The sequence below is a fragment of the Rutilus rutilus genome (genome assembly GCF_951802725.1).
Source record: "Rutilus rutilus genome assembly, chromosome: 8".
Lineage (NCBI taxonomy): Eukaryota > Metazoa > Chordata > Actinopteri > Cypriniformes > Leuciscidae > Rutilus > Rutilus rutilus.
The window spans coordinates 37,344,597-37,371,987 of NC_140222.1; the positions used below are offsets into that span (position 1 = coordinate 37,344,597).

Consider the following 27,391-nt stretch of genomic DNA (forward strand, 5'->3'; position numbering starts at 1 on the left):
TCCAAAATATTTGCACACCATCTATACAAAAGAAAATCACCTACCAGACTGCCACTGGTCTCTGTTCAACCCTAAATGCCAGATCACATCGCAAAAATACTAAAACAAACCGAGATCGAATCATTCCACAGCTTTTCAGGAGAAGACAAAATCAAACTGGCTATTCTCAAAACAACCACTTCATGTACACTGAACATGGAGTCCCTCTCTCACAAACACAAAGACATACCGTTTACATTCCATCTCAGTCAGGAGACATTTGTCCTTTCTGCACAGTGCTTCTTTGGTTCAACAACATGAATTTTTTTTTTTTTTTTTTTTGAGACGAAATTTATTTTAATATTTTACATAGCAAATTAATTTTTTTTAAAGGGGACCTATTATGCAAAATTCACTTTTTTGCATAAAAAAAAGTCCCTGGGACTATCCCTTTTTTTATGCCTCATTTACTTGCACCTATTTTAAACTTAATAGTGTCAAGTGATAATATTCAAAGTTAATTTGAAGATCTTTCAGAGCTGTAGAACATTTTTATGTATATTTTTTTTAATTTAATGTCCATTGCAATGGACATCAGGTCTTGATAGATTTCAGCAAGAACCTCATAACTTAGTTGTGTGCCAGGTTGTGAAATTTGTGCAAGCAGTTCAAAATTAAAATACAGAGTTAAAGTTTTATGAATATTAATGTTTAATAATTATTACATGAAGTCACATGAAGGCCAAGCATGGTAACCTATACTTGGAATTTGTCCTCTGCATTTAACCCATCCAAGTTAGTGCACACACATTAGGAGCAGTGAGTAGTGAACACACAGGAGTGATTGCGTGTTATGTGCCTTGCTCAAGGGCAACTCAGTCATTTCCTGCCAGTATTGAAAATCGAACACACAATCTTCGGGTAACAATCTTCAATCTGAGCAACACACATACTCACACACTGATGCCTTGATGCTATATGCACACAATGCACGCAATCATACCAGCATGTACACATAACACCAACAACACACACACACACACACACACACACACACACACACACACACACACACACACACACACACACACACACACACACACACACACACACACACACACAACTGTGGGTTTTCTGTCGTGTCCAGTTAAATACGGTTCCCTTTCTGGGAAAAACTGGCAGTTCCTGAAATTATAGACAAAATAGCGTAGGCCTATATATATATATATATATATGACCTTTTTTGTTTCCTTTTTTTAGGGCTTTTCACACTGCGTTTAACCCCGGGTTATTTTTGTTCTAAACACTGCTTTTAACCCCTGGTAAAGAAATGTTTCACACATGTAATTTACAAGCAAGTGTTAGCATCACCTTTTACCCAGGGTTATTAAACCTTGCTCAGTTTCGCTGGTCTGGACATGTTGTACGTGTGGCAGATTCACGCCTGCCAAAGGAGGTTTTCTATGGCCAGCTCCAAAGCGGTATGCGCTCTCAAGGAGCGCAACTCAAACGTTACAAGGACGGCCTATTGAAATGTGAAACTATGCAACGTGAACCCAAATGACGGTCGCGGATAGGAACATCATTAAGAACACATTCCTTGGAGTCCAGCCAGAGAACCATTGCAGTAGAGAAATGAAGACACTGAAAGCACAATACCTTAAAGGAGACATATCATGCTTTTAAATTGTTCCTTTTTACATATAAATCATACATTTGTAGTCTATATAAAGCGGAACTGCAATGCTTGGGTCTGAATTCTTCATTATTATAGCTCCACAAGCTCCTTTTCTACCCCTTTTCTTATGTGCGTCTGAGAGCAACTCGTTTTGGTGCGGTCTCTTTAAATACAATTGAGACACTTCATACCCCGCCCCCTCTCCAGGTTGCAGAGGTTCAACTCCACCCCGTTCGGCCATTTTTGTAGTTTGATAGCAGAGATACGATTATCTAGCAGCACAGAAACTTTTTATTCACACGTTATTAACAAAATGTCAACAACGGAAGACTTGTCCAGCCAGCCTTACATGTTCGAGCCAGAGTCGGAGCGGGAGCGAGATGAAAATGAAGACGACGAACCTGTAGAACAACGTCTTCATATGGATGTATCGCACTGGTGTGTACTGTATTTACACATGAAACTTTGGGCTTCCGACCTTTTACCACCATGTCAATTTATTTTGATTAATATGTGCGAGGGAGAGAGAGCAAGACAGCGTCTAGTTTGGAGACGGTGATGTCTTGTTTACACTTTCGCCTGGCTCCGAAGAGAGAGAGTGAGCGCGCGCGCGACCGGGTCTCTCTCTCTCTCTCTCTCTGCTCGTTCTTTCAGTTAAACATGCGCCCTTGTCACAAGCGCGGCAGTTTATCTACATTAGACGGTGTAATGAAGCGTGTGGGTTACTACATCCAACAACCGAACATTTTAACTTACCCTCTCGTAACTTCTGCATCCTTTAGCTTGGACTACAAAATTGCAGCGAGAAATAAAAATGGCGGATTGCTCGAAGTGTTGGGCCGGAAGTCAATGTCCTTATTTGGCAGTTCCGCTGCAAATACTGTGACGTAATAGTTCAAAAAACGTCATAGATAACAGAAAAATCGGAACAGGTTGAAAAATATGACCAAAACAGAATATAAAGATATCAACGAAGCACCTGAAGAGAATAATTTCATATTTTCTGTACTTCTAAACACTCCAAATATACAACAAAATGCATTTAAGGGCTAAAAAAGTGCATTTGGCATGATATGTCCCCTTTAAAAATAACAACATCTAGCCAGTTTATGTGCGACACCTGTGGCCGGCTACATCGTAGGACGCACTAACAACAAATGTGATGATATCGTGTCGACAGCTCAGAGCATCGACAGGGTGGACTGGAGTTTGATAAACTAATTTAATGGTTTGACACATTATAAAATTGTTATGACAATAAACTGTATTTTTTGGCCAAAGAGAATTAGTAAATGTACATGATAATACTCAAAATTGCTAATTTAGAACAAATATGTAACCATATATTTGAATGTTGAGTTGAAAACATGATTGGGCAAAAATCTAGCCTCTCTTTTTTTTTAACAACTGAAGAAAATTAGAGAAAATTAGCGGTACATTACCATTTAAGGAACAAGTCTATGCTTGCTACATACTAATGTATATGTACTACAGAAGTAGAAAAACAGTCATTTTAGCCCTAGTCAAGCATGGAATGTTAAAAAGATACGTTTGTTTTTTTTACCAGTATCTAGTAAAGGGAAAAATGCTTGGAGAGTCTGCTGGAATAGCATGACTAGCTTGTTTGAACTTGTAGGGTACAGCTGGGCTTTAGGCACATCTTAAGGAAAACATGTTTTTCATTAGTCAGGGAGGGAGGTATGAATTTTGTCATTATTTTCATTTTATTTTGGTAGGATATTTAGTTTTGTTCTTCCTTTAGTATGATTCAAACACACACACACACACACACACACACACACACACACACACACACACACACACACACACACACACACACACACACATACACACACAGACACACACACACACACACACACACACACATACACACACACACACACACACACACACACACACACACACACACACACACACACACACACACACACACCTAATTATTTTCCAAATAACCAAATAAATTTATCTGCTGTGGTTTATCTATTTTAATTCCGTGTCTTCTTGTTGCATTAATATTAGTTATTTCTTTCCCTAACCGTAGACTGGGGTAGGAATGTAACACATTTGTATTATAAGTACATTCACTCATAAAACTAACATGCAACTCAGAAGGGGCGCCAACACAATGTGATCACAACCACACACTAGTCACAAATGCCCAACATCAAATGCAGCCTTACCACCATAAAATGTCCACAACACCACAAAATTACTTATATCCTATACCATTAAAAATACATGATTCTGGCCACATAATATACAACATCAATGTTAAAAGCAACATGATTAATGTGACACTCAAAAGAGAGGAAAGGAGATATGTGATGATAAATTATATAAACCATAAATGCAATGAACTATTCAAAAACAATTAAGATAATTACTTACCGAACAGTGACTGGAATCTGTTGTTAAATAACAGATCATGTGCAAAAACCACTGTAACTCATACTCCCACAAGAATCACTTCCTTGACAAATACAAATGCTCAGTTCCAGTACAAATGGTCCCTCCCACACAATGGGAAAGGTCTGTTTACATGTCATATCAGTCCAGTGGTTATATAAGTGACATATAAAGATTAAATTCTGTCAAGTCATGCCTGGGTCACATTTCACACCACAATCAGAAAGAAAGGCACATTAAGTTAATTTGTCATTAATTACATCTCAATTATAGATGCTCACAAGTTGTAAGAAAAATTAATGAATTAGTTAATCTTTTCCCACAAACTTTCCTCTATTGTTCCGCTCGTGCTGTTTCAGATCCTTTTCATGCGTTCCCACATGGGAAGAATAAAAACACAAGCAATGCTCCACATCTCCTTCTACTTCCTCAAAGTTTATTGGTCAGCTCAGTTTAAATAATCTGCTTGTTATGCATATTCATTTATCATAGAAAAAACTTGTACTTCTGTTTACCCAAAGTCTAATTTCAATACATTGCATAATACATGGTCCACACAATAAAACCAACAGAATGATAGTTGAAATCAACTTTTTCACTCACCAGCCAATTTGGCTACTAAATTTTTAAGTTACCGGTAGTGATGGCAAAATGAGGCTTCCTGAACCACTGAGACCTCACAGCCCATTGCTTCATTCAGCATTGCTCACTAGTGACACCTAGCTACTGTGCAAAGAAATAGCAGACAAATGAATTCATTCTGAACCAGTGTGTGTCCCCCCTCCCCCCGGTCTGTTTTATTTATTTATTTATTTATTTATTTATTTTCTTCTCACTGTTAATGTCTGTAACCTTTCATTTGCAATAATAAAAAGACCTGGCCAGACATTTGTCCATTGCTTGGGTATAATATAAAATATGTAGGCTATCTTTCTCTGTCTGAATTTACTTGTGCAGAGACAACTGTCAAACACAGTTAATTAATTATTCATAAATTGTTTGGATAGTGACAGTATGAACTAGTGATGGGGAGGAGACCGCCTATGCCGAGTCCGAGTCAAGACCGAGTCTTTGAAGGGTCGAGTCCGAGTTGAGACCGAGTCCGTTGGTTTTCAAATTCAGTCGAGTCCGAGTCAAGACCGGACCGAGACCGGACTCGAGTCCAACATCACTAGTATGAACAGCAAAAGTGACACTGTGCAGTGCTTATGGTGGTGGGAGTGTAATAAAGTAAACTGCAACAGAATAGTCTGGGGTGGTAAAAATTGTTTCTGGGGTTTTTTGTGCTGTGAACTGTTACAAGTTTTAGTGCAGTGCAGTGATGTGCTTATTGGACTGGGGATATAGAGGAGCAAACTGAACACTGCAGTTTGGGGTGGGTGAAGGAAGGATTACAATAGATTTTTATTGAGAAACAGAATTATTTCAAGTGTGTTGGGGTTTAGACGATTCCTCTTCTCTGACAAAATCTTTCCAGCCTTGGAAAATATCCTGTCACAAGGAACAGAGGATGCAGGGGAACATAAAAATGCCAGTGCCAGCTGGTGTAAATGAGGACACTGATGCTTCTGTTGAGCCCAGACAGGGGAGGATTCCCTCTTTCTTGCTGGTCCATTAGCAGGAAAAAGGAAGAGGTCACAAAAAGCAAACAAATCCAAAAGGGCAATCCAAATCAAAAAGCAATCCAGTCCAGTCCAGATCCAAAAATCCAAAGCAATCCAAATAATCTTATCTAATTAATATAACAAGACTTTAAGCTACTATAATTAATAATAACGATATACTATAACTGTTCTAACCTGATCATGTAATAATATAAAGCCCTAAAACTTATGACACAATAACGACACAGACAATGATAGTTATCTGACTCTCTGACACTACTACTACTCCTGACAACACCCACAAAGTGGCGCGAGTTTCGAACCAACAACTGAGGATATTAGAAGACATGCTTGTCGTAAGTTTTATTGTAAAAATATAGGATATCAACATGATGTAGTTGTTTATATTTTTAGCTTCATTGCAAGTGTATGACATTTGGTATAGAAATAAACAATGGTAATTAAGTGCTTTTCCTTAAAATGAGAAAGAAAATACAGGGTATTAAAACAGTATGAACTACAAATAAAGTCAGTTTGTGAGGCTAAATAGATGTGTTTTAGTCCTTCTCAGCTGCCATAGTTGCAACTCTTGCGTCATCAGAACAGTGTGTTCAACGCATCACCGTTTCTGTTTAAAAAACGTTGTGCAACGTTTTGTCAGGGCTGAACGCAGCCCAGTATTCATAAAAGAGTAGGCGAGAAGGTCCCGGATGGCTTACTGCTTCCGGCCAGATTTTCGAGTGCTCAACAGATGGATACTCTTCTATTCCAGGAGGCCACGCGAGAGGATACGTCATTATCAAACATCGCAGAGATCGGCGACGCGGGTGCTTTCAAATGTGAGTAAACACGGTTCCCTGTGTTAAAATGTGTTGAACTACTGTAGAGTAAACTGCTGAATTGTTGAAGGTGTAAAGACGTTACACAGTAAAGTATAGTTGTGATTTTGCTGTAAAACACGTTTTATTATAACGTTAGCTAACAGGGGAGCTCCAGTAAGGACACGTCTCTAGCGTGGATTTACATAAACCATATACATCTAAAGATGCTAATTTTAAATGTATATTTACATCTGACAGGAAAATCTTCAGTAGTATTGCAGAAGAGCACATCACAACATGAAATAGACATCTGAGTGATGTAGGCTATGTGTGCTATTATGTTGAACAAATCTATAAAGTAATAAACATAAGTTATCTATTTTATTTGTCCATTAAGGTTGATAAATTGAGGAACATTTATGTTGGATAAAAAGTTAAAACTACCTCAACATGTAAATGTAGTGTTGAGCTCATAAATCACAGAGGTAATGTGAATCTCGTCTGGATGTTACAGGGACAGATGAACAGATGTGTGTTTATCTGGTGGAGAGTGGCTCATGAAGCTGAATGCTGCCATCAAAGGCTTTGAGTGAGTATACTACAGAAATGGATAACAACAACTATTTAAATATTCAGTTGTGGTTTATTTAATTATTGTAATTTCAAACAGAGCTATTACAGCACTTTTCTGATTCTTGATTTCTGTGCATTTGCTGCAGATCTTTTGTGGTGGAGCTGCACCTGCAAGGGAAGATGATGGCGGCATTTGTGAAAAAAAAGCGTTTTTGTCTTCTAAATAATACTGAAATCAAATGACATTGTGCGGTTAAAATGACTGCTTTTGTGTTATGTTTGTGCATTCTTGTAGGATCTGAAATTTCAGCAGGCTGGTGTGAGCACTGAGGATGAGGAGCCCAGAGCTGAATCCTGGAGATGGTGCCATGGATGAGACCCTCCATCACTCCACCTGCCCTTACTAGACCCTCCATCACTCCACCAGCCCTTACGAGACCCTCCATCACTCCACCAGCCCTTATGAGACCCTCCATCACTCCACCTGCCCTTACGAGACCCTCCATCACTCCACCTGCCCTTACGAGACCCTCCATCACTCCACCTACCCTTATGAGACCCTCCATCACTCCACCTGCCCTTACGAGACCCTCCATCACTCCACCTGCCCTTACGAGACCCTCCATCACTCCACCAGCCCTTATGAGACCCTCCATCACTCCACCGGCCCTTATGAGACCCTCCATCACTCCACCTGCCCTTACTAGACCCTCCATCACTCCACCAGCCCTTATGAGACCCTCCATCACTCCACCTGCCCTTACTAGACCCTCCATCACTCCACCTGCCCTTACTAGACCCTCCATCACTCCACCTACCCTTATGAGACCCTCCATCACTCCACCTGCCCTTATGAGACCCTCTATCACTCCACCTGCCCTTACTAGACCCTCCATCACTCCACCTGCCCTTACGAGACCCTCCATCACTCCACCTGCCCTTACGAGACCCTCCATCACTCCACCTGCCCTTACGAGACCCTCCATCACTCCACCTGCCCTTACTAGACTCTCCATCACTCCACTCTATCACTCCACCTGCCCTTACGAGACCCTCCATCACTCCACCTGCCCTTATTGCCTCAGACTGTGAAGCACAACACATCACGCAACAACCTCAGGCACGAAGGCACGGCTCACCTCTGGCGGTCAGCTGATTCATCAGAATAAAGCTGCAGAATGGGAACCGCCAGAGGTTGGCAGAAGGATGTGGGGTTCAGACCAGGAAAACATACAGGTTCAGCGCCTGTAGCCTACATACATGATTGTAGTTTGAATAAAGCTTTGTTTCATGTGTTGACTTGTATATGCATTTGTTTATTGTGTGATGGTGACTTTCATTCATTCTTTTACTAATTTATTAATATTTCTCATTGTTGTCAGTAAATAAAATATAATTATTTAATTAATGCTTTATTTAATTGTTTGAATGAAAATGTGAATATGTTCATGATATACACATCTAGAGTCTATTCATGCATAACTATGTCATATGACATACATTGCATTTTGTTTTATTGAATTATATCATTTTCAGTAAAAAGTAATATAATTAAGTATTGGTCAGCATTTATTGTTGTTATTATTGTATGTTTTGGGGTGGGATAGCAATGCAATTCATTCTGTATATATCTGTATATATCATATCTATATATATATATATATATATATATCATAGGTTTGCATACATAATATGAGATTTTTTTACACAGGAAAAAAAGAATCTACAAGGTTGAATATCTTAATATATATATTCTTAAATAATTCATTATAATACATTTAAAAAAAGCATTTTTTTTGTTATTTATAGGCCTGAGGGATGAAACGAGAGTTAAATTCAACAAGAAAAAGAGGAAAACATAAAGCAGTTAGCCACTTTTGCTTGTGGATGAAAATGTTTGGATATAAAAATAAAGAAATTAACATATTCAAGACACGACAATTTTGGGATTTCGTAATAAAAATAGGCTAAATAATATCGTTAAGGATAAAACGGTGGGTCACATTAGCAGGGTTAAATATAAGAACTTAAATCAACCCTAAATGTATTCACAAAATAAATGGGCAGCAGTTTCTTCAAAAAGACCACAAAATGAGCAAGTTTAATCAATATCAAGATATTTACAGATAGATATTTAAACGTGCCGTTCAAAGTTGTTGCGCGTGTGATAACGCGTCGTAGGTCACATGATAACGTCAACATGGCAGATGTCCGGTTCGCATTCATACTCAACGAGATCTGGCTATAAAGTACCTACTCTTTTAGCGCTCGTTAAGGCGGGCATACACTGTACGATTTTCGTCCGATTTTGAGCCGAATTCTGACTCGTGCGACTCTTTTTCGGGTCGGGCCGATTTTCAGTTTTGTCGTGCGTCGTTTGTCGTGCAGTGTTCGTGCAGTGTACAGGGGGAAACGAGAGGCGATTAACCTCTCACGACCGGCAATCGGATGGTCGGATGAATTTCTGGCATGTTAGAAATTTTGGTCGCTCCTCGTGACTATATCACAGAGCTACGAACCGATTGCCCTAAACGCAGTGCTTTTTCCCTCACTGCACCTGCGCGAAAACAGTTTCATCTGCAGCAACAACAAAAAAACTTAAAAAAAGAAAGAAAAGGGAGATAGCCTAGGCCTATTTAAGTTCTGTAGTTCAAAGCTACAAATAACTGTTGCTTACCTCCAGTTCGTGTTGCAAAATGGATTAACCATTACCCACTTCGTCCAAGCCAACTGCGATGTACACTTTGCCTCTTTTATTGTTAAAAAATGTGTTTGAAATAAAGCTGTTTTTAAAGTCGGCATAAAATCAAAATGGACCCTATTTACTTTGTTAGCGCATATTACTAGTCTTGTGGTGAACAATTAATCCGTGCAAGTTAAAACACAGAAAAACATTTTTTGGCTTCGTAATCTTTAATCAAAATCTGAAAATGCCCCTCCCCTCTGCCTTGGAGGACCTTCTCTGATGACGTAGGTTTGACGGCTTGGTTTGGGAAACGCTTAACCACTCCCCTCAAAACGTTAGTCTGTAATGAGCGAGAGATGGAGAGGAGGAGCGCTAGAGTAAAACCCTGCCCTCTGTTCAATTTTCCTTTTCACTGGGAAATACGTCACAGCACTGGAGAAAAGTCGTTTGCAACTTCCGGTTCACGCGGACTTGAATTTTCATTGATGAATTATTGCAGTGGTCGGACATAGACTGTTAATAATTAATTATATGTATATAATTCATTGTAATCGACCTAAATGTTTTAGACAATTTTCAATGAGGAGAAGTAAGCTTCTATGTAATATTTTATTATCCTCACAGCGCGTTGGTTATGCGGTGATGCGCTATGAAATTGTTGCGTGGCAATTTAATTATAATAGCCTATCACTTTAATAATAAAAGTAGCCTAGGCCTTCCCTAATAATAATAATAATAATAATACAATAATACTAGTCTACTAATAATTTAATATATAAATTGGAAATGCTAAATCTTCTTGATATTGATAGCTGATGCTTGTTTTGACAATATCTCTGGATAGGCTGATATCGTCCATAGGCACAACCCGCCACGAGGATTTATCGCACTGATTCGCGCATATTTCACACGTATAGTGTGAGCAGTCAAGTCGCAGCTCGACGTTCGGACCGTACAGTGTGAGCACATAAATCCTGAGCTTTGGCTTTACATCGCATGCGATATACTCGTTCAGTGTGAGTAGGTTCCTTGCTGAAATCGCACAGACATCGCACAGTGTATGCCCGCCTTTAAGTAAGTACTTGTTGAAATTAAGTACCTACTCATTGAGTATGCGGTTTCGGACGCAGCCGTAGACGAGGGACAGACAATTGGGAAACTGGTTTGATTCTTTGTTTGGATCCTGGAAAGAATGGTTCATTAAGGTGGGGATAATAATAGCTGTGGGTGTTATTGTTTTTCTTTTGTTATTCTGTTGTGTTGTGCCTTTCCTCAGATCACTGCTAGCTAACGCAGCTGCCAAGCAGATGGTCAATATAATAGTGAGACAATCGGGAGTTGATACTGGAGGCAACAACTCCAGAGTGCATTCAATTGGACCAGGCATGGATGAGCTAGACGACTTCCTGTATGCTGGATGCAACAACTCCAGAGTGCATTCAATTGGACCAGGCATGGATGAGCTAGATGACTTCCTGTAAAGAGTCCTGGTGGAGGAGTAAGGAAGGGGGTGCCTTGTTATTATTGTTTTTCTTTTTTCTCTTCTACTCTACTATATTGGGTTTAACAATTTGACTTTGTTTTTGGTAAGAGAGGGAGATAGCCCCACTGTGTATTTTATTTTGGGGTAAAAATAGACAGAATAATTAGAATGTGGGTAGAGTAGGGAGTTAGTTAGAGGGATTTTTGTATTTCTTTGTTCTTTTTTATAAGGTCCCCTTTTCCTGAAAGTATTTTACTCATATAACCTTTTCCTGAAAGTATTTTACTCATATAATCGTTTTGAAAGTACTATACACATATAATCCCATTAAAATTGCTGCTACATATGATCACACCTACTGTTCATTTATATAATATGTGAATGAGAGGGGACGAGAGAAGGTTTAAAGCAGGTCATTGCCCGTGGTACGAGGTAATGCAACCAGACATAAAGGAAAACGATAAGAATGTTTTTATCACTAATAGTCACTTTATTACTTTTTTACTTTATTAATTTTTACTTTTAAATCTTGAATATGTATTTGTGTACTCCTGTAACAAGTTAGAAGTCTGGAAATTACGTGCATTAGACCATTGGAACATGCATATAGTTATAGTGCAAAAGAGGAATTATTTGCAAGAACGGTCGTCGACTGTTGAAGAAACAAGAGCTGACTCAACTGGTGGTTTAAAAACCCGCTGTCTGCTCCAACACCAGATAGCGCCCTAGGCAGGACCAGGGCACCTCTGGCAACGATGGAGCAACCCAGATAGCACTCCAGGCCACAGGAAGCGCCTGCGCAGTACCTCTGGCACCGATGGATAGATATTAAACTCCAAGTTTGTACAACAAGATGGGTTGAAAGTATTGCAAGTTTGATGTAGCACACCCCTTAAAAAGATGATATGACAGGAAGGTGAGATCTTTTACTCCACCCTAGCCAAGTGGGGGTGGAGATGTTTGGTCTCATTTTCCTCCAGGGTGTACTTTTGTGAGGGTTTTTTTTGGTAAAAGATGGATGGTCTATGTTACGCGTGTATCGCGAACGCCTTGTAACTGATTGCTAATTTGCTTGAATATAAGGTCTGTACCGATTTATGTGTTTAGTTATTTTGAAGGACTTTTATTATGATACGGCCTTAACGTGCACCAACACGTGTATAAAGCACGCTGTGTTTCCGCCTTGTGTATGTGCGCACACTTTCGTGAAGGACGCAGCTTAATGCATGACGGTTTTCTTCCCCCCATGAAGTTTTGTGCATCCCATTTGAGGGTTATAAGGTAACCGAAGTGTAATGTTTATCATTTTTGTAACTGTATCGTTTTATTGTGATGTTGGTTAATGTGTTGGAGTGACAGTGTTTGTTTGTTTTATTGTTTTTGTTTTGCTGTAGCTCTTACGGTGTCTACATGAGTGTCACGAATAAAACGCTAATGGAAACATCAGTTTAAGGAGTAATTTGACCATCATTCAAGTGGGGTAGCTACAGTAAGAGCTTGGCCATTCGTCGTTCGACTCTGCTGCGTTAATGACTGGTGTCCATGCCGACGGGTCTTTAAGAAGTGGATGTTCACGGGCAGCTGGTCGATTTCCGATGGTCAAATGTGGTTCGTTTACGGATAACTACTACGGCTGAAATCAAGGATTAAACGATACGGATTGCGAAAGACTGTGTTCTTCTTCAGGTGACATTTATCCCTCTACGCACTTCTACAGCAGTTAAAGGATATTAAGGTGAAACATTTAACCAACGATAGACATTTTCTTCAAGTTTAATACAAGGGATGAAATGTTTAAAGCCTTTTGAAAGACCAAATCCTTTGTTGTGTATGAAGAAGGGATATTTATACGAGTTTTAAAGAAAATATTTGTCTTTAAAAAGGGTTATTTAAAACACTTGATATTAATGTTTGAGGCTACATGATTACTGTTTTGTAATTTAAATGACTTTTAACTGTGCTGGACATCTTAGCACATGTTAGCACATCTTAGCACTCAAGTCTGATATTACTGAGAGCCAGCTAGCAACTCTAATTGATACCCTGGAAGAGGAAAAGGAGAAAGTTATGCATATCTATGTTGAAGTTAGAAATTATGTCACGCCATCTACTGAAATGAGACGTCGTATAGATGCCTGTGAGGCTGTGACAACAGAAATAATAAAAGTTGCTTATGAAAGAATATCAGGCATTGATGAATTTGATGTAGAACAAGTAAAACATCGCTTGAAGGATTTGCTTGAATCTAGCCATGCTCGTTCTATCTATGGCTCTACTGTTTCTCGAATTAGCCATAAGTCTAGTGCTCGGTCAAGTCATCGTTCTGCATCTTCATGTGTAGCATCAAAACATGCCGAAGCAGCTGCAGAATTGGCAGCAAAGGAAGTGGAGTACAAAATGTTAATGGAGGAAAATAAACGGAAGGAGAAAATTCACGAGTTGCAAGAAAAACAAGAAAGAGACCTAGATGCTCAGAAACGTGAACTAGAGCGGTTACAGGCGGAAAGGGATTTAAAAGTAGCACAGGCAAGGTTCGAGGCCTATAATCGGATAGCAGTGCAGGAAGTTGATAATCCTTCAACAAACCGGGTTAACAGAGAACAACATTGCCTGCCTCCAAGCTTTTCTAGCCAACCTGCTAATAATATATCACCATCTCAAAATGAACTGCCTTTTCTTGTTCAAGCCCTACAAGACAGCATAAATTTGAACAGATTGCCAGCTCCAGAGCCCTTTGTGTTTAATGGTGATCCCATTCAGTATGTTGAGTGGAAGGCTTCCTTCATGTCATTGATTGATCGAAAGAGTATATCTGCTGCTGACAAACTTTATTATCTAAAAAGGTATGTGGGTGGATCGGCACGCAAAATCTTGGATGGTACCTTCTACAGGAGTGACGATGAAGCTTATAAGGATGCCTGGAGAAAATTAGATCAAAGGTATGGTCAATCATTTGTGATTCAACGTGCCTTTCGCCAGAAGCTTGCAAATTGGCCAAAAATTCAATCAAAGGATGCTATTGGACTTAGAGAATTTTCAGATTTTCTTAACGCCTGTCAAGATGCCATACCTCATGTTGCAAGTTTACAAATCTTAAATGACTGTGATGAAAACCAAAAGTTAGTTCAAAAACTACCTGAATGGGCTGCTTCGCGTTGGAATCGACAAGTTACACAAACCTTGAGAGACAATAAGGATTTTCCTGACTTTAAGACCTTTGCAGCATTTGTTTCGTTAGAAGCAGAGATTGGTTGTAATCCAGTCACATCATCTTACGCTCTCAGCTTAACATCTGTTAACAAACAAACTTTCAGAGAGTCCAAAGGAAATAAAGCTAATGTCTTTAATACTCAGACTGATTTGGGACTTAACAGACCAAAGATCAAGAAAAATGTCAAACCTCCCTGCGTGTTTTGTCAAGATCCTCAACATCAGCTCTATGATTGTTCCAAATTGTATTGTATTGAACTTCCCCCTGCAGTCAACCATGCTCATATACCTACGTGTGAAACAGCCAAACTTTGGAATCATCTTTCTGCAATTTCTGAGGAGATACCCTCTTTGAAGGACTGTGAAGCTGGTCTTTTGATTGGCTATAATTGTGCTAGAGCGCTGGCACCAAGACAAGCGATTTTAGGAGAGAATGATGAACCTTATGCTGTCAAAACTGATTTGGGTTGGAGCATTGTTGGACCTTCATTACCCAGGTTTGACTCTTCAGGTATCACTAGTCTTTGTCATAGACTTTCTGTTAAAGAAATTCCTTCATTGACTCCAGCAGATGCCATACGCATTTTAGAATCTGATTTTAAAGATGCTAATGATGATGAAAAAACTCTTTCTCAAGATGACATCACCTTTTTGAACAAATTAAGTGACGGTATAAAGAGAAATAGCTCTGGACACTATGAAATGCCTCTACCCTTTAAAGAGAGACCTAATTTGCCAGATAACAGACAACTTGCTCTTGTGAGACTTAACCATCTAAAGAGAAAATTGTTAAAGGACCAAAGGTACAAAGAGCATTATGTGAAATTTATGGAGGAGGTCATTGACAGAGGAGAGGCAGAGGAAGTTAAAGATGGAGGGAGTCAAGGTGAAACATGGTATGTTCCTCATCACGGTGTTTATCACCCGAAGAAACCAGACAAGCTGAGAGTTTTTTTTGATTGTTCTGCGAGGTATGATGGAATAAGTTTAAATGATCATCTTTTACAAGGACCTGACTTGATGAACAATTTGATCGGTGTTCTTCTCAGATTTCGCCAGCACCCTGTTGCTTTAATATGTGATATTGAGAAAATGTTTCATCAGTTCCATGTGCCTGAAGCAGACAGAGACTTTCTGCGTTTCTTGTGGTGGAGAAATGGAGATTTAAAAGAACAACCTCGAGAGTACAGAATGACAGTTCATCTCTTTGGAGCGTCTTCATCTCCAGGATGTGTGAACTATGGATTGAAGCATTTGGCTGAAGGTAACAAAGATCAGTACCCTTTGGGATTTCAGTTTGTAATGAATGATTTCTATGTCGATGATGGTGTTACAAGTGTACAAACAACAGAGGATGCAATTCAACTTGCTCAAGAGGCCCGAGACCTTTGTGCCATTGGTGGCCTTAGACTTCACAAATTTGTGTCCAATTATAATGCTGTGCTGGAAAGTATTCCTCCCTCAGAACGAGCAATCAATGTAAAGGAACCTGATCTCTCATTTGATTCCTTGACAGAGCGAACATTGGGGATTCAGTGGAACATTGAACGCGATTGTTTCAAGTTTGATATTTCTCTCAAGGAACAGCCAGCAACTCGACGTGGAATCTTATCTACGATTGCATCATTGTATGACCCATTAGGGTTCTTAGCTCCATTCATTCTTCATGGAAAGAAAATACTTCAGGAAGTATGCAGACATGGTACAGGTTGGGGCGACACACTGAGAAATGAGTTGCAGCCAAGTTGGGAGTGCTGGAGAAGAGATTTGGGCAACTTGAAGAAAGTGAATATTCCCCGCACATATGCTCCTCCTGGGTTTGGAAAGGTAACAGAAGTAGAGCTGCATCATTTTTCAGATGCTAGTACTAGTGGCTATGGACAGTGCTCATATCTGAGGTTGAAGAATGAAAGTAAAGATGTCCATGTTGCTCTAGCCATGGGGAAGTCTCGTGTATCTCCTTTAAAGATTACAACTATTCCAAGGTTGGAGTTGACTGCTGCACTCGTTTCAGTAAATGTTAGTAAAATCCTTAAGCAAGAACTTCGGTATCCTGACATCACAGAGTTTTTCTGGACTGACTCCAAGGTTGTTCTGGGATATATCAATAATGAGGCCAGACGATTTCATACATTTGTTGCTAACAGAGTACAAAGGATTCATTTAAGTACAGTTCCGCAGCAATGGTGGTATGTTCCAACAAGGGACAATCCTGCAGATCATGTCTCAAGAGGTCTCACTGTTGATGAAATGATTTCATCTGACTGGTTCACAGGGCCGAGGTTTTTATGGAATAAGGATATGGTTCTTCCCGCCAACGAGATTTCAGAATTGCAACTAGGTGACTCTGAACTCAGATGTTCTCAAACGCTTAACACAAAAGCAGTGGAACAGGAAACTATTGTAAATCGCCTGTCAAAGTTCTCGTCTTGGTCTCAGGTAATACGAGCAATTGCACGTATTCAACGATGGATTCGCAAGGATAAGTCAAACAGACTTTCTACAGTTGAGGAAAGAGAAAAGGCTGAGTGCCTCATAATCAAACTTCTGCAAAAACATGTGTTTGAAATTGAATTGAAAACATTAAGTAAAGGTATCCAATTGTTATCTCACAATGAATTGTACAACTTTGATCCATTTCTTGATAGTGATGGTGTGCTTAAGGTGGGAGGAAGACTTCGCAATTCTTCTATTTGTAGTCTACTCAAACATCCTACAATTATCCCCAAAGACCATCACATTACAAAATTGATCATAGCTGACTGCCATGAAAGAGTTAAACATCAAGGCAAAGGATTTACCATCAATGAGATTCGTTCAAGGGGGTTTTGGATTCCAGGCATCAATCGTGTTGTAGCATCTCATGTGCGTAATTGTGTTACCTGTAGAAAACACAGGCGTCCAACAGAAGAGCAAAGGATGGCTGACTTGCCTTCAGAGAGAGTGAATCCTTCTCCACCATTCACTTATTGTGGTATGGATTGTTTTGGTCCATTTTCTGTGAAACTAGGACGAAAGGTGCACAAAAGATATGGATTGATCTTTACTTGTCTGTCTTCTCGTGCCATTCATATTGAGATGCTTGATTCAATGTCAACAGATTCCTTCATTAATGGCTTGCGCTGTTTTATTTCCATACGTGGAGCTGTGCGTCAGATTAGATCTGATCAAGGGAGCAACTTTGTGGGGGCTAAGAATGAGTTGGCTGAAGCACTCCAAGAACTTGACACTGAGAAGCTGAATAACTTCTTGGCTTTGAATCAGTGCGACTTTGTAATGAATGCACCATGTGCAAGTCATACAGGAGGTGTATGGGAGCGACAGATTAGGACTGTCAGAAGTGTCCTCCAGTCTACACTTTCAATTGCTTCTGAAAGGATTGATGATTCATCTTTAAGAGCGTTCCTCTACGAAGCTATGTCAATCGTAAACAGTCGCCCACTCACTGTCAACAATTTAAGCGATCCAAATAGCCTTGAACCCATAACGCCAAATCATTTTCTTACCATGAAATCCACTATTGCTTTACCTCCTCCAGGCAAGTTCACTAAAGAAGATCTTTATGCCAGAAAAAGGTGGCGCCATGTCCAATATCTCGCTGAACAATTCTGGAGTCGCTGGCGTAAAGAGTATCTCTCAAATATTGCAGTCAGACAGCGTTGGCACACCCCTAAGAGAAATTTGTTAATAGGGGACATAGTGATTGTCAAGGACAATGATCTACCTAGACACAAATGGTTGTTAGGTAGGATTGTAGAAACGACCATAGATTCGGATGGACTTGTGAGGAGAGTTAGGGTTCATCTTGGTGACAAAGATCTTGGAAAGAAGGGAGAACGTCTAGGGAAGCTTTCTGTAATTGAACGTCCTGTTCAGAAATTGGTTTTACTGTTGGAGACTTGTTAAAGTTTTTTGTCTGTTATTATTATTATTATTTTTTTTATTTTTTTTATGTTTGAAGTGTCATTGTAATTTTGAAATCATTTGTTTATTATAACTCATGATTTGGTGGGAGTGTAACTGATTGCTAATTTGCTTGAATATAAGGTCTGTACCGATTTATGTGTTTAGTTATTTTGAAGGACTTTTATTATGATACGGCCTTAACGTGCACCAACACGTGTATAAAGCACGCTGTGTTTCCGCCTTGTGTATGTGCGCACACTTTCGTGAAGGATGCAGCTTAATGCATGACGGTTTTCTTCCCCCCATGAAGTTTTGTGCATCCCATTTGAGGGTTATAAGGAAACCGAAGTGTAATGTTTATCATTTTTGTAACTGTATCGTTTTATTGTGATGTTGGTTAATGTGTTGGAGTGACAGTGTTTGTTTGTTTTATTGTTTTTGTTTTGCTGTAGCTCTTACGGTGTCTACATGAGTGTCACGAATAAAACGCTAATGGAAACATCAGTTTAAGGAGTAATTTGACCATCATTCAAGTGGGGTAGCTACACGCCTGGCCTGGAGTCCTCTAATTAAGGTTTATTATGTTAATTATGTTAATGTTGTTTTGTTTCCGTTTTCCTTAGTTTTGATTGGTGGTGCTGGGGAAGGACCGGAGATAAAACGGAAGGAGGTGGCCTTGGGAGAGGAAGCCGCTCAACGCCGTTTTTGCCTTTTGTTTACCGTTTTGAACTTGAGTTAGGAGCGGGGAGTCTCAGCTGTGGGTTGTATTTCCTTTCCCTTTGTTGCTGAGCTCCCCGTCTCTTATTGTTTGGTTAATTTGTGAGTTGTGTGAGTTATAATAAATATATATTTTTGGATCACGCACTTCGTTGTCGATCTTTTATGTTATGTGTCCCTGAATCCTAGACGCATGTTTTGTGGGACCGTAACATTGACCATATTGGATAGGTAAAGAAAAGAAGAGTGACTTATTCATGCAAGTACATTCTGGGAAGAAGGAGATAAAGGTGGGACTGAATTAGTCCCAAAGGGGGGATGTGTTGGAGAATTATATCTGTCTCATACATGAGTCCAAATGCATGATACAAACATTGAAGAAACTAGGCCTAGGATAAGGGAGGCCTACAACTAAGAGAAAACTAGGCCTGCAATTAAGGGAGAAAGAGAAAACAAAGCATGATGGGAAACACAGGACATGTCAAAAGTCGTGTGAGGACAAGACAGAAAACTGGGTAAAAGGTAAAATAAGACTAAAGAGTGGAAAAGTACCCAAAAAACCATATGCAAAGTCATCATCAGAAAAGCGCATGCGCCAGTATGGCCACCAATAGAAATTGAGCATTAATGCAGGTGTTTCTAATCGTGGCGAAGTGATGAGGAGGAGCAAAAAGAAAAAGATAATTATATGAATGTTAATTGGATACCAAAGTAAACAATAAATGACTTAAAATGAGGTATAAGACCCATATGCAGACCATTGTAAGATTGGATGCTTAGCTACCATCTCACTTTATTGAACTGCTCAATAAAGTTATTTCTCCTGAGACCTGAAACTTCGACTCTGAAAGATTTCTTCTGAGACCTGAACCTGATTTTGAAGACCTGAACCAGAGACTGAGAATTGGCCACAACAGCACTTACAAATCTTACACGACGTCAACGTTAAGACAGCAAATGAGGGTACTTGTCTGGTGAGCTCTACCACAAAACCACTACACTTGGACAGACCTCCAAGTTCTAAACGAGTCCTTTTGAAGGTGGTTAGGGTTGTCCTGGAGCACAACAGGCAGAGTTTGGACACCTATGCCGTACTCGATGATGGATCTGAGCGCACTATTCTCCTGTCATCAGCAGCTCAAATGTTAGGACTCAAAGGAAAGGCTGAGGACTTAACCTTAAGAACCATCAGGCACGATCTTACTACACTCAAAGGTTCAGCAGTGTCTTTCAGAATTTCAACACCCACTCAACCACACAAGAGTTATAAAATCCAGAATGCCTTCACAGCTGAAGCCTTGAGCCTGGCAGAGTACTCAAATCCTGTGGCAACCTTACAACAGAAATACAGCCATTTGAAAGGCCTCCCACTCCAGCCCATTCATAAGGCTCGTCCATTGCTGTTGATTGGAGCTGACCATCCTCATCTTATTACCACAATAGAGCCAGTTCGCCTTGGCCCACCAGGGGGGCCAGCAGCTGTTAAGACACGACTGGGATGGGCTCTGCAAGGTCCGGCGCGAGTACTGGAGGTAACGCTTAACACTCAGCAGTGTTTACATGCCACTTTTAGCCCTTCACAGGCAGAGTTGATCCAAAATGTGGAAAGGCTTTGGCAGGCTGATGTCATTCCAATCAAATTAGAGAGAGCAGTCACACGATCAAAGCAAGACCGAGAAGCTATACACCTTCTCCAAACTCAGACCAGAAGAGTATCAGTTGATAAAGTGTATCGATATGCCACTCCCTTACTGCGCAAGAAGTACATGCCACTCCTTCAGGCCTCAATGGAAGCAGTGCTGCCTAATTTAAGGAACACTGAAAGGTGCCTTGAGAGAGATCCAGTCAAAGCTGCTGCATATAAGGAAGAAATAACTAAGCTGGAAGTCGCTGGCTATGCTGTAAAACTTTCCCCCAAGGAAATCAGCAACGAGAGTGAGTCATGGTTCCTACCTCACCATCTAGTTCAGCATAATGGCAAGAACCGTGTAGAACCTGCTCATTTCAGTATCAAGGGCAAGTTTTGAATGACTTCCTGCTGCCTGGTCCAGCTCTAGGCCCATCCTTGCTGGGCGTCCTTCTACGCTTCCGTGAGCATACTGTGGCTGTGAGTGGTGACATCAAGGGAATGTTTCAACAGGTCCGCCTTCTACCTAAAGATAAACATCTCCTGCGCTTTGTGTGGCGTGACCTGGACAGAAACAGGCCTCCGGACATATTAGAGTGGCAGGTGCTACCTTTTGGTACAACATGCAGCCCGTGTTGTGCCATTTATGCTTTGCAACGGCATGTCAATGACCACAGTGAACCTGGTTATGAAGTCAGATCCACAGTCGAGAGGAACTTCTATGTAGATAACTGTCTGCGGAGTGTTCCATCCCCTCAAGAGGCCAAACAACTAGTGGATAGACTGTGTGGACTCCTTGCCACTGGAGGTTTCCAACTCCGTCAGTGGGCAAGTAATGTGCCTAGCGTGATTGAGCATTTGCCAACTGAAGCATTATCTGACAGCACTGAGCTATGGTTGTCCCAAGACCGAAATGACACCCAGGAATCCACTTTAGGATTAAAATGGCACTGTCAATCTGACACATTCGGATACAAGCCCCGGCATGTAAAGCCGGAAAAATGTACTCTGCGTCACATCTATAGAGTATTAGCAACTCAGTATGATCCACTTGGCTTTATCCTTCCATTCACCACTCGGGCTAAATTGCTGGTTCAGAGACTGTGGGATAAGCAGAGAGAATGGGATGACCCTAATATGCCTGAGGACCTCCTGGAATCCTGGAATAACTGGGAAAAGGAACTCCCTAACCTGGCCACCATTACACTGCCTCGTTGTTTTGTGACATCAGATACAGACCAGTCTAAGGTTACCAGACAGATTCACATATTCTGTGACGCTTCGGAGAAGTCATATGGGTCCGTCGCCTATCTACGGACAGAAGACCCACAAGGCCAAGTTCAGCTAGCCTTCATTATGGGGAAATCCAAGTCCCGACTGGAATTATGTGGGGCATTGAATGGTGCTCAGCTGGCAAAACTCCTTGAAACTGAACTCACTTTAGAAATCAGTAAAGTGGTCATGTGGACAGACTCCACAACTGTCCTTGCATGGATAACCTCTGAATCCTGCAGATTCAAAGTATTTGTTGGGACGAGGATTGCAGAGATCCAAGAACTGACTACTGGATGTACCTGGAGGTACGTAGACTCAAACAGTAACCCAGCTGATGACCTTACCCGAGGTAGAACGCTTGCAGAGCTATCATTACCCAACAGGTGGAGCCAAGGTCCATCATACTTGCTCAAACCCGAATCGGAATGGCCAGTTACCCCTCCTATACAAGCTCCCATGGATAAAGACGAACAGCGAAAGGGTATTTTCTGTGGATTACTGACAGAAACTACTGCCCCTAACATTCCTGACCCTGCAAACTATACTTCCTGGAGTGACCTTGTTGAAGCAACAGTTCAAATTCATAAAACAAATGAAACCCCATCTGCGACGGACTACCAGGCTGTGGAAATGCTCCTCTTTCAGAAATCACAAATTGATAGTTTCTCTGAGGAGTACAGACTGCTCAAAGCGAAAAGACCTATACTCCCCACCAGTCGAATGTTGACCTTAGCCCCAGAATATGATGAATCTAACCAGGTTATCCGAGTTGGCGGTCTTCTTCGTCATGCAGAAGGAATGGAGCCATCAGTGATCCACCCTATAGTGCTAGATCCTTATCACCCAGTCACCAAACTACTAATAAAAGACTATGATGACAAATTATGCCACCCCGGACCAGAGAGAGTATTTGCAGAAATACGGCGAAAATTTTGGGTACTGAGAGGGCGTGAAGCCATCCGTAGGCATCAACATCTATGCAAAGAATGTCACAAGTGGAAAGGCAAACCAGTAATTCCAAAGATGGCAGATCTGCCACCAGCCAGACTGAGACTGCAAGAACCACCTTTCTATAGTACGGGCATGGACTGTTTTGGACCATTTCAAATCAAAATTGGCAGACGCTGTGAGAAGAGATGGGGGATAATCTTTAAGTGCCTCACCACAAGATGTGTTCACCTCGACTTGCTTACCTCTATAGATACTGATTCTTTCGTGCCTGGGAACGAGAGATCCGCTCGGTAAAGAATGCTCTTCGTATCACCATCGGCTCACAGACAGTATCTGAGGAAGTGCTCCTCACAGTGCTTATTGAAGTGGAAGGGATCCTGAACAGTAAACCTCTTGGGTACACATCTTCCAATGTAGCTGACTTTGACCCAGTCACGCCCAATTACCTACTCATGGGGCGGCCTGATAGTTCATTACCACCTGTTGTATATCCAGCTACAGAGCTAATGGGGCGGCGGAGATGGAGGCAGAGCCAGGTGCTAAATTGCCCACTGATTCTTTCGTGCCTGGGAACGAGAGATCCGCTCGGTAAAGAATGCTCTTCGTATCACCATCGGCTCACAGACAGTATCTGAGGAAGTGCTCCTCACAGTGCTTATTGAAGTGGAAGGGATCCTGAACAGTAAACCTCTTGGGTACACATCTTCCAATGTAGCTGACTTTGACCCAGTCACGCCCAATTACCTACTCATGGGGCGGCCTGATAGTTCATTACCACCTGTTGTATATCCAGCTACAGAGCTAATGGGGCGGCGGAGATGGAGGCAGAGCCAGGTGCTAACCGATCAATTCTGGTCAAGCTTTATTCGCCACTACTTACCAGCACTCCAAGCTCGTCACAAATGGTGTAAAGATACGAGTGACATTTCCCCAGGAACTATTGCTATGCTTGTAGACCCACAACTCCCACGTGCCATGTGGTTGGTCGGAAAAGTAGTCAAGACCTTTCCCGGATCAGATGGTCATATCAGAGCAGTGGAAATCCAAGTGAAGAATAAAATATACACTCGGCCAGTTGCAAAACTAATCCCGCTTCCAGCCCTCGCAGATGACGATCATGACTCAGATCCCCCTAAATGACTGTTCCATTAAAGTAGCAAATATGTTCAACATATTTGGGGGCAGCGATGTTGGGAAGGAACAACCAATCAGATCAGTTGTTACTCCATTGCGTCAGTCACTTTCTGTTCCTGATGGGCCGACAATGCGTTTCCCCAGCGCTGAACTTAACTGTCATGGTCAAAGTGGATATGTTTAAGTTGTGCGTCAATGATACCATGTAAGTAATTTAATGAGTGTTTTCTATTGAGTGTCACATACGATGAATAATCAAAACATCGTGAGTTGAGTTCGTTTGTCTCTGAGGTGACGACTATCCTAGAGTCTAGCCTAAGATGTTCATTTAATATGAATATTCCAAATACACTTGAGTTCAGTATAATAGGCTACTGATCACTGATTAATGCTTTCCCTGTGTACAAATGTTTGAATAATGTATAGATCGTCATTCTGAAATTATATATATGTGTTAGTTTATTGTGTAATGACTCTAATTTCGGATAATTCCGTTTATGAGCGCTATGCGCCACCTAGTGGTAAAAATCGGTATTACTGTAAGTAATGTTATGTTTATAATAGAACGATATTAGGATAAATGCCAGTTGTTAATGATGATGGAAATGTTTGATATTAGCTAATTATTGTTTATTATTCACTGTTTCAGACCACACAACATACTACCTCAGATACCACGTCTGATAAGATAATTCCATTCCCTGTGGTCTGACTGTGCCGTTCATTGTGCTGATTATTCATGCTGGACTTAATTAAACTGTTAATTCTGATTCCTGGCTCCTGTGTTCTGACCGACACACCAGTGCGAGCACAGCTAGTTTGAACCAGTGCAATACAGTCCTAAGTAAACAAATTAGCTTAATATGTATAATAAATATTGGAGTATAACAAATAAAAATCCCTTCTAGATTATTTTATCCCTTGAGGTAGCCCTCGCACACAAAAAGGTTGGAGACCCCTGGTATATAGTAACTATATTTTCATTTTCATTTTTCATTTCATATTTTTATTTCATTCTTTAAAAAAAAAGAAATGAAAAGGAGCAGAAAGAAGATAAACTTATAATATCTGCCCCTTATCAACATAAATTAAATTACAATTCCAAAGAGGTGCGCTTATAACACACGTCTACTTTGCAGCACATATACAAAGTCATAAATCAAATATCACATTTTCCTGCTAAATAGAAGCATTATATTTCTCTATATGTAATGCTTTTACACTCTTCTTAAAAACAAAAAACGATATAGAAGTTTTAATTTCACTATTTAGATTGTTCCACAAACTGACACCTTGTATTGAGACACATCTTTCCTTTAATTTTGTTCTAAACTCGGGTTTCTGAAAGACTTCAGTTCTTCTTAAATTTAATCGACTAACTCTCTTGATGAATCTATTTTGCAATTTATCAGGTAATATTTTCAAGTGAGCTTTATACATTATTTTTAAAAGGCTATATTCTAATAAATCATTGCATTTTAAGGTTTTTAACTGAAGAAATATTGGATTTGTGTGGGCCCTATGTTCACTTCCATTTACAACGCGAATGGCACGTTTTTGTAATTTAAAAACTGGTTCTGTATAAGTCTTGTTTGCACTTCCCCATGCTTCAGTGCAATAGGTCAGATGTGGAACAATCAATGAATTATATAACAAAAATAAGGCACATTTATTAACAGATTCTTTTACCTTATGTGACACGGCTATAATTTGGGATACCCTAGATTTAACATGATCGATATGAAATTTCCATGTCAACTGTTCATCGATCACAACACCTAAAAACTTAAATTCATGAGTCCTTTCAATCTGTACTCCTTGTACCGACAATGCTGCATCAAATCCTTATTTATACAACTAAAAATCATAAATTTTGTCTTACTAATATTTAAAGACTATTGGCGTTAAACCATCTCATAATTTTCCCAAACTCATACTCTACAACTTGTAATACGTCATTTATATTTTTGCCAGCATAAAATAAAGTAGTATCATCCGCAAACAAAATACATTTTAGTAACTTAGAAACATTTGCTATATCATTCACATAAAGAAGAAAAAGTACTGGACCTAATACCGATCCCTGGGGTACACCACAAGTTATTGGACAATTTTGTGATTTTATGTTATTGATTTCAACAAACTGCTCTCTTTCTTTTAAATAGCTTTTGACCCACTGATGAGCTATGCCTCTTATACCATATTTATATAATTTTGTAATTATATGTTTTATAATTACAAGTTTGTGTAATTTGGGGTTTCTGTAGCCAGTGACATTTCATTATTTGTATTTTATGGCATTGTACATTTTTTGTTTTTATTTGAAGGCTGAGGCTTCATTAAAAAACACAACCCCAATTATCATCATTGGTTTTGAGATGTTACTTGCTGTGAATATCTTGTCTGATAGGCTACAGTGTTGTGGCATAGTATCAGGACATCCTGGCTAGTGTCTGTTGCACACGCCTAGAGGCGAATGGCCGGATGATGGGCCTATTTGGGAGAAAGTCCAGGGCTGTTTTTTAGCCCCAGTCCGTCCCTGTTTTCACCCACATTTCACCTGCGGGTAGGGTGATGTTAATTTCAATCCCTGGTTGCAATATAAGAATTAAGTTTCTTGAATATCCTTCATTTTAGTCAAAATCTTAGTAAATCCTTCTGAAGTATTGTGGTTAGAATGAAAGTACAGCACATCCTGTATCACCATAGCACCCCATAGCAAGGTGACATTGATAGAGGGTTGAGTTTTGATCTAAACAATCATTTTGGTTGAGACTGAAATTTCAATGTTTATAGGTTGTTGGATCAGAATTGATTGCTGATGAAAGCCGACAGCACTCATGGATGGAGATAGTGACATTGAACTAACAGTGATTTGCCGTTGATGACCACGATGATGAGCATTTTCAACCACTTTACCTGATTTGCTCTAATCCCTTGGGGGCTTGGTTCAGGGGTGGGTCTTCATGATTTTAGTAAGCCTGATGCAAAATGCTTGAAAACACCCATTGTAGTTTGAAAATGCCCACTGATTGGTAAACACCAATTTTGGTTCTGTAGGTACATAGCTGTCTAATTGGTTCTTCCTCATTAACGAGAAAATACATCTTATGCAGAAGTCTTGGTTTGTTGATCAACCCAACATACTTGCATGACTTTTCTTGCACAATTTCAAACAATGGTTTGGCCAGTGTGCTAAAATGTGTCCAGGGTGGTGTAAAATGTAACCAAATATTTACTCATTACTCACCTTCATGTCGTTCCAAACCTGCAAGACTTTCGTTCATCTTCAAAACACAAATGTCGGCCTTTTTAATGGA

General features: G+C 40.2%; 1 protein-coding gene and 2 long non-coding RNA genes across 7 annotated transcripts in view; 1 reads left to right on the plus strand and 2 right to left on the minus strand.

Annotated features, from left to right (window-relative positions):
• The window catches only part of LOC311295362 (uncharacterized protein), a 321,297-nt gene that overhangs the window by 237,442 nt on the left and 56,464 nt on the right, over window positions 1-27,391 (minus strand). For 2 of the 5 annotated variants that reach the window (XR_014628310.1, XM_084416705.1), the window contains exon 1: window positions 4,067-4,480. The exons of 1 other annotated variant lie outside the window; for it this stretch is intronic. The gene's annotated coding sequence lies outside the window, so the exon portion shown is untranslated. Of the gene's footprint in view, window positions 1-44; window positions 1,002-4,066; window positions 4,481-27,391 lie in introns of those variants that run through there. 2 more of the 5 variants (XR_014628311.1, XM_084416707.1) reach the window with 2 other exon arrangements.
• Window positions 1-27,391, minus strand: part of LOC311295372 — a 383,037-nt gene that overhangs the window by 98,060 nt on the left and 257,586 nt on the right. The gene's annotated exons all lie outside the window — the stretch shown is intronic.
• On the plus strand, window positions 6,341-8,457 carry LOC311296089. Its single transcript, XR_014628489.1, has 3 exons — window positions 6,341-6,527; window positions 7,024-7,098; window positions 7,229-8,457. It is a non-coding gene; the product is annotated as an uncharacterized lncRNA (long non-coding RNA).